This window comes from Lolium rigidum, chromosome 5 (genome assembly GCF_022539505.1).
Source record: "Lolium rigidum isolate FL_2022 chromosome 5, APGP_CSIRO_Lrig_0.1, whole genome shotgun sequence".
Taxonomy (NCBI): Eukaryota; Viridiplantae; Streptophyta; class Magnoliopsida; order Poales; family Poaceae; genus Lolium; species Lolium rigidum.
In genome coordinates, this window is record NC_061512.1 from 42,524,022 (window position 1) to 42,535,471 (window position 11,450).

The following is an 11,450-nucleotide window of genomic DNA, read 5'->3' on the forward strand; positions in this document are numbered from 1 at the left end:
CGTGCGTAGACATCACTCGCCCGCCTCGTGGTAGGTCCGGGGGTATTCTACTTGGCGTCCATATAGACACCATGACTGTCTTAGCTAGTTCTGATGGAGAGTATCACATTAAGCTCGACATCCAGAATAAAGCCGACGGTTTCATTTGGAGTCTGGTTGCTGTGTATGGTGCCGCCAAAGATGCTTTTAAGGCTGACTTTTTACGTGAGTTGGTAAATCTTACGAAAGATAACCCCTACCCGATTTTAATCGGAGGGGATTTCAATCTACTAAGATTGTAGGGATTCGTAGCATAGAAAACAAAAAATTTCCTACCGCGAGAACGCAATCCAAGCCAAGATGCAATCTAGAAGACGGGAGCAACGAGGGGATGAACGAGACTAACCCTTGAAGATTTCCAAAGCCTACAAGAGGAGGCTCTCGTTGCTGCGGTAGACGATCACTTGCCGCTTTCAAAAGCGCGTAGAAGATCTTGACGGTGCCACAATCGGGCAGCACCTCCGTACTCGGTCACACGTTCGGTGTTGATGAACACGACGTCCTTCTCCCTGTTCCAGCGGGCAGCGGAAGTAGTAGCTCCTCCTTGAATCCCGGTAGCACGATGGCGTGGTGGCGGTGTTGATGGAGATCTCCGGCGGAGCTTCGCTAAGCGTTTGCGGGAGAGGTGGAGGAGGTGGGGCGGCTAGGGTTTGGGAGAGGGGGTGGCCGGCCACTATGGGGTGCGGCCAAGGCTATGGCTTGAGGTGGCCGGCCCCCTCCCCTTGTCCCTCATTATATAGGTGGAACCCCCAAGTGTTGGACTACAAGTCTTCGAATAAGACCCAAACCCAAAACCTTCCATGTGTAGGGAAACCTACCCAAGGTGGGATTCGCACTTGAGGTGGGACTCCCACCTTTCCATGAGGGGGGGTGGCCGGCCACCTTAGGTGGAGTCCACCTGGGACTCCACCCCTAGGGCTGGCCGGCCATGCTAGGTGGAGTCCCTCCGGGACTCCGCCTTCCATAGTGATTTCTTCCGGACTTTTCTAGAACCTTCTAGAACCTTCCATAAATGCACCGGATCATTTCCAAACTTGGAATATGACTTCCTATATATGAATCTTATTCTCCGGACCATTCCGGAACTCCTCGTGATGTCCTGGATCACATCCGAGACTCCGAACAAAACTTCGAACTCCATTCCATATTCAATATCTACTAATACGACATCAAACCTTAAGTGTGTCACCCTACGGTTCGCGAACTATGTAGACATGGTTGAGACCTCTATCCGACCAATAACCAATAGAGGGATCTGGAGATCCATAATGGCTCCCACATATTCAACGATGACTTAGTGATCGAATGAACCATTCACATACGATACCGATTCCCTTCGTCACGCGATATTTTACTTGTCCGAGGTTTGATCATCGGTATCTCTATACCTTGTTAAACCTCGTCTCCTGACAAGTACTCTTTACTCGTACCGTGGTATGTGGTCTCTTATGAACCATTCATACGCTTGCAAGCTAATATAGACGACATTCCATCGAGAGGGCCCAGAGTATATCTATCCGACATCGGGATGGACAAATCCCACTGTTGATCCATATGCCTCAACTCATACTTTCCGGATACTTAATCCCACCTTTATAACCACCCATTTACGCAGTGGCGTTTGATGTAATCAAAGTACCTTTCCGGTATAAGTGATTTACATGATCTCATGGTCGAAAGGACTAGCTAACTATGTATCGAAAACTTATAGCAAATAACTTAATGACGTGATCTTATGCTACGCTTAATTGGGTGTGTCCATTACATCATTCATATAATGACATAACCTTGTTATTAATAACATCCAATGTTCATGATCATGAAACTATGATCATCTATTAATAAACAAGCTAGTTATACAAGAGGCTTACTAGGGACTCATTGTTGTTTACATAACACACGTGTATCAATGTTTCGGTTAATACAATTATAGCATGGTATATAAACATTTATCATAAACACAAAGATATATAATAACCACTTTTATTATTGCCTCTTGGGCATATCTCCAACAGCTCTCCCACTTGCACTAGAGTCAATAATCTAGATTACATTGTAAGGTACCTAACACCCATGGCATTCCGGTGTTGGTCATGCTTTGCCCTAGGGAGAGCTTTAGTCAATGGATCTGCTACATTCAGATCAGTGTGTACTTTGCAAATCTTTACTTCTCCATCTTCGATGTACTCGCGAATCGAATGATAACGCAGCTTGATATGCTTCAGCCTCTTGTGTGACCTTGGTTCTTGTGCATTGGCGATGGCACCCATGTTGTCACAATAGATGACTAGTGGGTCTGATGTCTACGTTCCCCCTCCTTTCCTGTAGACAGTGTTGGGCCTCCAAGAGCAGAGGTTTGTAGAACAGCAGCAAGTTTCCCTTAAGTGGATACCCAAGGTTTATCGAACTCAGGGAGGAAGAGGTCAAAGATATCCCTCTCATGCAACCCTGCAACCACAAAGCAAGAAGTCTCTTGTGTCCCCAACACACCAAATAGGTGCACTAGTTCGGCGAAGAGATAGTGAAATACAGGTGGTATAAATAAGTATGAGCAGTAGCAACGGTGGCAGAAAAGTGCTTGGCGTGTAGTTGATGGTGGTGGTATTGCAGCAGTAGTAACGCAGTAAAACAGTAAACAAGCAAGTAGTAACGCAAGAGTAGTAACGCAGCAGATGGTAAACAAGCAAGTAGTAACTCAGCAGTATTTAGGAACAAGGCCTAGGGATTACACTTTCACTAGTGGACACTCTCAACATTGATCACATAACAGAATAGATAAATGCATACTCTACACTTTTGTTGGATGATGAACACATTGCGTAGGATTACACGAACCCTCAATGCCGGAGTTAACAAGCTCCACAATAATGCTCATGTTTAAGTAACCTTTAGTGTAAGATAGATCAACGCTACTAAACCAAGTACTAGCATAGCATGCACACTGTCACCTTCATGCATATGTAGGAGGAATAGATCACATCAATATTATCATAGCAATAGTTAACTCCATAATCTACAAGAGATCATGATCATAGCATAAACCAAGTACTAACACGGTGCACGCACCTGTCACCTTTGCACACATGCAGGAGGAATAAACTACTTTAATAACACATCACTAGAGTAGCACATAGATAAATTGTGATACAACATGCTGCAATCATAAAGAGATATAAATAAGCACTTCACTACACCATTCAACAGTGAATAAGTATTCTGTGAAATCTAGCCTAAGAGACCCACACGGTGCACACACCGTCACCTTTACACACGTGGGACGAGGAGTCTCCGGAGATCACATAAGTAAAACTCACTTGACTAGCATAATGACATCTAGATTACAAGCATCATCATATGAATCTCAATCATGTAAGGCAGCTCATGAGATTATTGTATTGACACACATAGGAGAGAGATGAACCACATAGCTACCGGTACAGCCCCGAGCCTCGATGGAGAACTACTCCCTCCTCATGGGAGCAGCAGCGGTGATGAAGATGGCGGTGGAGATGGCAGCGGTGTCGATGGAGAAGCCTTCCGGGGGCACTTCCCCGCTCCGGCAGCGTGCCGGAACAGAGATCCTGTCCCCGCGATCTTGGCTTCGCGATGGCGGCGGCTCCGGCAGTGTTTCGTGGGTTTCGTCAATTGGTCTCGGGTGTTCTGATCCAGGGGCTTTATATAGGCGAAGAGGCGGCGCAGGAGGGCCGACAGGGGGGCCACACCATAGGGCGGCGCGGCCCCCCCTCTGGCCGCGCCCGCCTAGGGTTTGGTGGCCCCGTGGCCCCCTCCGGTCCTTCCCGGTGTTCTGGATGCTTCCGATGAAAATAGGAACTTTGGCGTTGATTTCGTCCGATTCCGAGAATATTTCGTTACTAGGATTTCTGAAACCAAAAACAGCAGTAAAACAGAACCGGCACTTCGGCATCTTGTTAATAGGTTAGTTCCAGAAAATGCACGAATATGACATAAAGTGTGCATAAAACATGTAGATAACATCAATAATGTGGCATGGAACACAAGAAATTATCGATACGTTGGAGACGTATCAGGGTCCAATGCACTAGGAACCACACCGAGCTCTACAATGAACCTCTTCATCCATACCGCTTCTGATGAAGCCTCTGAAGCCGCTATGTACTCCGATTCTGTTGAAGACTTCGCCACCGTGCACTGCTTCGAGCTTGACCAGCTTATCGCAGCACCATTCAATATAAACACGTACCCGCATCGAGACTTAAGAGTCATCGTGATCGTTGTTCCAACTTGCATCGGTGTAACTTGTTACAACGAGCTCTTGGTCACCTCCATAACAAAGAAACATATCCTTAGTTCCTTTTAAGTACTTCAGGATATTCTTGATCGTTGTCCGAGTGTTCCATTCCTGGATCACTTTGATATCTGCTAGTCAAACTAACAGCATGTGCTATATCCGGTCTAGTACATAGCATGGCATACATGATAGAGCCTACTGCCGAGGCATAGGGGATCTGATTCATCCTTTCTCTTTCTTGTGCCGTACGTAGCTGGACCTTGAGTCTTACTCAAGACCTTACCTGGTAACATAGGTAAGAATCCTTTCTTACTTTCGTCCATTCTAAACTTCTTTAGAATCTTGTCCAGGTATGTACTCTGTGAAAGCCCTATTAGGCGTATTGATCTATCTCTATAAATCTTGATGCCTAATATGTACGATGCTTCACCAAGGTCTTTCATTGAAAAACTATTATTCAAATAACCTTTTATACTGCTTAATAGTTCTATATCATTCCCAATCAATAATATGTCATCTACATATAATATCGTGAACGCTACAGAGCTCCCACTCACTTTCTTGTAAATACAGGCCTCTCCATGACACTGTATAAACCCGAAGTCTTTGATCACCTTATCAAAACGTCGGTTCCAACTTCTGGATGCTTGCTTCAGTCCATAAATTGAACGCTGAAGTTTGCACACCTTGTCAGCATTTTTAGGATCGACAAAACCTTTGGGTTGTACCATATACAACTCTTCCTCAATGTCTCCATTAAGGAACGCCGTTTTGACATCCATCTGCCAAATCTCATAATCGAAAAATGCAGCTATTGCTAACAAAATCCTCACAGATTTTAGCTTCGCCACAGGTGAGAAGGTCTCATCGTAGTCAATACCTTGAATTTGTCGGAAACCCTTTGCGACAAGTCGGGCTTTATAGACAGTAATATTACCATCAGCATCTGTTTTTCTTTTGAATATCCATTTATTCTCGACAGCCTTGCGGCTATCAGGTAAGTCTACCAAAGTCCACAGTTTGTTATCATACATGGATCCCATTTCGGATTTCATGGCTTCTTGCCATTTGTTGGAATCTGGGCTCATCATCGCTTCTTCATACGTCGCAGGGTCTTCATCATTGTTGTCCACAATCATGACATTTAGACAAGGATCATACCAATCAGGAGTGGCACGTTCCCTTGTCGATCTGCGAGGTTCAGTAGCTATCACATTCGAAGTTTCATGATCATTATCACTAGCTTCCTCTGTTACCAGTGCAGGCGGCACAGGAACAACTTCCGGTACTGCGCTACTCTGATCAACGAGAGAAGATTCAGTAATCTAGTCGAGTTCTACTTTTCTTCCAGTCACTTCTTTAGTGAGAAATTCTTTCTCAAGAAAGGTTCCGTTCTTAGCAACAAAGATTTTGCCTTCGGATCTGTGATAGAAAGTGTACCCTATAGTTTCCTTAGGGTATCCTATGAAGACGCATTTCTCCGCTTTGGGTTCTAGCTTGTCCGGTTGTAACTTTTTTACATAGGTGATACGTCTCCGACGTATCGATAATTTCTTATGTTCCATGCCACATTATTGATGATATCTACATGTTTTATGCACACTTTATGTCATATTCGTGCATTTTCTGGAACTAACCTATTAACAAGATGCCGAAGAGCCGCTTGTCGTTTTCTGCTGTTTTTGGTTTCAGAAATCCTAGTAACGAAATATTCTCGGAATTGGACGAAATCAACGCCCGGGGTCCTATTTTGCCACGAAGCTTCCGGAAGACCGAAGAGGAGTCGAAGTGGGGCCACGAGGCGCCGCCACACTAGGGCGGCGCGGCCCAGGCCCCGGCCGCGCCGACCTATGGTGTGGGGCCCTCGTGTGGCCCCCGCGTTGCCCTTCCGCCTACTTAAAGCCTCCGTCGCGAAACCCCCAGTACCGAGAGCCACAATACGGAAAACCTTACCGAGACGCCGTCGCCGCCAATCCCATCTCGGGGGATTCTGGAGATCTCCTCCGGCACCCTGCCGGAGAGGGGATTCATCTCCCGGAGGACTCTTCACAGCCATGGTCGCCTCCGGAGTGATGAGTGAGTAGTTCACCCCTGGACTATGGGTCCATAGCAGTAGCTAGATGGTTGTCTTCTCCTCATTGTGCTTCATTGTTGGATCTTGTGAGCTGCCTAACATGATCAAGATCATCTATCCGTAATGCTATATGTTGTGTTTGTCGGGATCCGATGGATAGAGAATACTATGTTATGTTAATTATCAAGTTATTACCTATGTGTTGTTTATGATCTTGCATGCTCTCCGTTATTAGTAGAGGCTCGGCCAAGTTTTTGCTCTTAACTCCAAGAGGGAGTATTTATGCTCGATAGTGGGTTCATGCCTCCATTGATATCTCGGGACGAGGACGTAAAGTTCTAAGGTTGTGGATGTGATGTTGCCACTAGGGATAAAACATTGATGCTATGTCTAAGGATGTAGTTGTTGATTACATTACACACCATACTTAATGCAATTGTCTGTTGCTTTGCAACTTAATACTGGAAGGGGTTCGGATGATAACCCGAAGGTGGACTTTTTAGGCATAGATGCATGCTGGATGGCGGTCTATGTACTTTGTCGTAATGCCCAATTAAATCTCACTATATTTATCATGACATGTATGTGCATTGTTATGCCCTCTCTATTTGTCAATTGCCCGACCGTAATTTGTTCACCCAACATGCTTTTATCTTATGGGAGAGACACCTCTAGTGAACTCGTGGACCCCGGTCCATTCTTTTATACTGAAATACAAATCTGCTGCAATACTTGTTCTTTACTGTTTTCTTGCAAACAATCATCTTCCACACAATACGGTTAATCCTTTGTTACAGCAAGCCGGTGAGATTGACAACCTCACCGTTTCGTTGGGGCAAAGTACTTTGGTTGTGTTGTGCAGGTTCCACGTTGGCGCCGGAATCTCTGGTGTTGCGCCGCACTACATCCCGCCGCCATCAACCTTCAACGTGCTTCTTGACTCCTACTGGTTCCATTAAACCTTGGTTTCTTACTGAGGGAAACTTGCCGCTGTGCGCATCACACCTTCCTCTTGGGGTTCCCAACGGACGTGTCAGCTACACGCATCAAGCAAATTTCTCGGCGCCGTTGCCGGGGAGATCAAGACACGCCTGCAAGGGGAGTCTCCACTTCCCAATCTCTTTACTTTGTTTTTGTCTTGCTTTATTTTATTTACTACTTTGTTTGCTGCATTATATCAAAACACAAAAAAATTAGTTGCTAGCTTTACTTTATTTACTGTCTTGCACTCTATATCAAAAACACAAAAAAATTAGTTACTTGCATTTACTTTATCTAGTTTGCTTTATTTACTACTGCTAAAATGGCCACCCCTGAAAATACTAAGTTGTGTGACTTCACAACCACAAATAATAATGATTTCCTATGCACACCTATTGCTCCACCTCGCTACTACAGCGAGAATTCTTTGAAATTAAACCCGCTTTATCGAATCTTGTTATGAGAGAGCAATTTTCTCGGTGTTAGTTCTGATGATGTCGCTGCCCATCTCAATAATTTTGTTGAATTGTGTGAAATGCAAAAGTATAAGGATGTAGATGGTGATATTATTAAATTGAAATTGTTTCCTTTCTCATTAAGAGGAAGAGCTAAAGATTGGTTGCTATCTCTCGCCTAAGAATAGTATTGATTCCTGGACTAAATGCAAGGATGCTTTTATTGGTAGATATTATCCCCCTGCTAAAATTATATCTTTGAGGAGTAGCATAATGAATTTTAAACAATTGGATAATGAACATGTTGCTCAAGCTTGGGAAAGAATGAAATCTTTGGTTAAAAATTGCCCAACCCATGGACCGACTACTTGGATGATCATCCAAACCTTTAATGCAGACTAATTTTTCTTCGCGGAATTTATTGGATTCAGCTGCTGGAGGTACCTTTATGTCCATCACTCTTGGTGAAGCAACAAAGCTTCTCGATAATATGATGGTTAATTACTCTGAATGGCACACGGAAAGAGCTCCACAAGGTAAGAAGGTAAATTCTGTTGAAGAATCCTCTTCCTTGAATGATAAGATTGATGCTATTATGTCTATACTTGTGAATGATAGGACTAAAGTTGATCCTAATAATGTTCCGTTAGCTTCATTGGTTGCCCAAGAAGAACATGTTGATGTAAACTTCATTAAAAATAATAATTTCAACAACAATGCTTATCGGAACAACTCTAGTAATAACTATAGGCCATATCCTTATAATAATGGTAACGGTTATGGTAATTCTTATGGGAATTCTTACAACAATAATAGGAATACACCCCCTGGACTTGAAGCTATGCTTAAAGAATTTATTAGTACACAAACCGCTTTTAACAAATCTGTTGAGGAAAAGCTCAATAAAATTGATATTCTCGCTTCTAAGGTTGATAGTCTTGCCTCTGATGTTGATCTTTTCAAATCGAAAGTTATGCCTAATAAGGATATTCAAAATACAATTGTTACTACAGCAAATGCCATCCAAGTTAAAATTAATGAGAATATAAGATTAATGGCTGAACTCGCGTGCTAGGTGGGATAGAGAAGAAAATGAAAAACTAGCTAAAGAGAAAAATGTAGCTAAAGTTTGGACTATTACCACCACTAGCAATGCTAATGATTCACATGTTGCTGCACCTCCTACTATTAATGGTAAAATAATTGGTGTTGGCGATGTTTCTACTCCTAGTGCAAAGCGCGCAAAATTACCCGAAACCGCTAAAACTCGCTGAAACCGCTCGTGATAAAACCGCTGAAATTTTTTCCAACCTTGGGGATGATAATCCCATTGCTTTAGATTGTAATGATTTAGATTTTGATGATTGCCACATCTCTGAAGTTATAAAGTTCTTACAAAAACTTGCTAAAAGTCCTAATGCTAGTGCTATAAATTTGGCTTTCACAAAACATATTACAAATGCTCTCATAAAAGCTAGAGAAGAGAAACTAAAACTTGAAACTTCTATTCCTAGAAAGCTAGAGGATGGTTGGGAGCCCATCATTAAAATGAGGGTTAAAGATTTTGATTGTAATGCTTTATGTGATCTTGGTGCAAGTATTTCTGTTATGCCTAAAAAAGTCTATGATATGCTTGACTTGCCACCATTGAAAAACTGTTATCTGGATGTTAATCTCGCTGACAATGCCAAAAAGAAACCTTTGGGGAGAGTTGATAATGTTCATATTATGGTTAACAAAAATCTTGTCCCCGTTGATTTTGTTGTCTTGGATATTGAATGCAATGCATCTTGCCCCATTATATTGGGAAGACCTTTTCTTCGAACCGTTGGTGCCACTATTGATATGAAGGAAGGTAATATTAAATATCAATTTCCTCTCAAGAAAGGTATGGAACACTTCCCTAGAAAGAGAATGAAGTTACCTTATGATTCTATTATTAGAACAAATTATGATGTTGATGCTTCATCTCTTGATGTTACTTGATATACACTTTCTGCGCCTAGCTGAAAGGCGTTAAAGAAAAGCGCTTATGGGAGACAACCCATGTTTTTACTACAGTATTTTTGTTTTATATTTGAGTCTTGGAAGTTGTTTACTACTGTAGCAACCTCTCCTTATCTTAGTTTTGAGTTTTGTTGTGCCAAGTAAAGTCTTTGATAGTAAAGTAAGTACTAGATTTGGATTACTGCGCGTAAACAGATTTCTTTGCTGTCACGAATCTGGGTCTAATTCTCTGTAGGTAACTCAGAAAATTAAGCCAATTTACGTGAGTGATCCTCAGATATGTACGCAACTTTCATTAAATTTGGGCATTTTCATTTGAGCAAGTCTCGGTGCCTCGATAAAATCCATCTTTACGGACTGTTCTGTTTTGACAGATTTTGCCTTTTATTTCGCATTGCCTCTTTTGCTATGTTGGATGAATTTCTTTGATCCATTAATGTCCAAGTAGCTTTATGCAATGTCCAGAAGTGTTAAGAATGATTGTGTCACCTCTGAACATGTTAATTTTTATTGTCCACTAACCCTCTAATGAGTTGTTTCGAGTTTGGTGTGGAGGAAGTTTTCAAGGATCAAGAGAGGAGTATGATACAATATGATCAAGGAGATTGAAACCTCTAAGCTTGGGGATGCCCCGGTGGTTCACCCCTGCATATTCTAAGAAGACTCAAGCGTCTAAGCTTGGGGATGCCCAAGGCATCCCCTTCTTCATCGACAACATTATCAGGTTCCTCCCCTGAAACTATATTTTTATTCGGCCACATCTTATGTGCTTTGCTTGGAGCGTCGGTTTGTTTTTGTTTTTGTTTTGTTTGAATAAAATGGATCCTAGCATTCACTTTGTGGGAGAGATACACGCTCCGCTGTAGCATATGGACAAGTATGTCCTTAGGCTTTACTCATAGTATTCATGGCGAAGTTTCTTCTTCGTTAAATTGTTATATGGTTGGAATTGGAAAATGCTACATGTAGTAATTCTAAAATGTTTTGGATAATTTGATACTTGGCAATTGTTGTGCTCATGTTTAAGCTCTTGCATCATATACTTTGCACCCATTAATGAAGAAACACTTAGAGTTTGCTAATTTGGTTTGCATATTTGGTTTCTCTAGAGTCTAGATAATATCTAGTATTGAGTTTTGAACAACAAGGAAGACGGTGTAGAGTCTTATAATGTTTACAATATGTCTTTTATGTGAGTTTTGCTGCACCGGTTCATCCTTGTGTTTGTTTCAAATAACCTTGCTAGCCTAAACCTTTTATCGAGAGGGAATACTTCTCATGCATCCAAAATCCTTGAGCCAACCACTATGCCATTTCTGTCCACCATACCTACCTACTACATGGTATTTCTCCGCCATTCCAAAAGTAAATTGCTTGAGTGCTACCTTTAAAATTCCATCATTCACCTTTGCAATATATAGCTCATGGGACAAATAGCTTAAAAACTATTGTGGTATTGAATATGTACTTATGCACTTTATCTCTTATTAAGTTGCTTGTTGTGCGATAACCATGTTTCTGGGGACGCCATCAACTATTCTTTGTTTAATATTATGTGAGGTTCTATGCATGTCCGTCTTGTCTGAAGTAAGAGATATCTACCACCTTTATGGTTGGAGCATAC